Genomic DNA, 1,157 nt, shown 5'->3' on the forward strand with positions numbered 1-1,157 from the left:
TTGTGTAATTTAATTTCAGTAAAATAATTCAACCAGTCTGGATCAATTAAGTACAACAGAGGTTAATTGTTATAACTTAAACCTGGCTAAGTAACTTGGTAAAACTTAGACTATGCGGAACAATACAATGCTCTAGTCTGGGCTAGACCAGACGAGGAAGAGATCAGTGTGGACACAAGATCAACTGGGAGAGGTCAACCATCTTACCTCTCCCCAAGACCAGCCCAACATCTTTAGCTGGTAAAACATAGAGGTATAGTTGCTATGGTTAGTTATAGGGATAGTCACATTGCCATTCAGGTCAAGTAGGGGGTGATTAAGTGACAGGGAGTGAACATATTTAGATTTAGTTTTAGTTTTTCTTTTAATAAATTAATTAGTTAATAATTTGCATTTTTATTATTTCCATGTGTTTATGGGTATATTTGTCCTGGTCACGTGGTCCACACGAGGCAGAGTTGAATTGGGCGCCGATCCTAACATCGAATCGGAATTCATCATTCCCGTCTAATTAATTCCACACTTAAGAACTCTCAAGGTCATCGGTTATAGTGGGGATCAAGCCCCAAGGTTGATTAATTAGCATGATCGATCCAGACCTCGATCATTGCTCAGTGTTACTGGTCTGGTGGTGGCGGCGGAGGCGACTCTAGGGTTTTGCTCGAAGCCGAGGTCACGTCATACTGGTTGTAGAATCCTAAGTCGGTCAATCGTCTTAGGACCACGTGGCGTGGAGTTGGCTTTGGTAAAAGTTTTGGAGTCCCTTGTAGAGAATAAAAAGTAAGAATACGGGTAGAGGGAAAAGAAGAAGGAAAGAGAAGTAGAGAAACCCTACCCGTGTTACAAATAAAAAGTAAGAATACGGGTAGAGGGGAAATAGAAGGAAGGTTAAGTAGAGAAAACCCTACCCGTGTTACAACCATGGGGGCCCAGAGAACACCATGGGGGCCCAGAGGACACCATGGGGGTCCTAGAGGACACCATGGGGGCCCAGAGGACACCATGGGGGGTCCTAGAGGACACCATGGGGGCCCAGAGGACACCATGGGGGACCAGAGGACACCATGGGAGCCTAGAGGAAACCATGGGGGCCCAGAGGACACCATGGGGGCCCAGAGGACCCCATGGGGGATCAGAAGACACCATGGAGCCCTTCT

This window comes from Procambarus clarkii, chromosome 19, assembly GCF_040958095.1.
Source record: "Procambarus clarkii isolate CNS0578487 chromosome 19, FALCON_Pclarkii_2.0, whole genome shotgun sequence".
In the NCBI taxonomy this organism is placed as follows: Eukaryota; Metazoa; Arthropoda; class Malacostraca; order Decapoda; family Cambaridae; genus Procambarus; species Procambarus clarkii.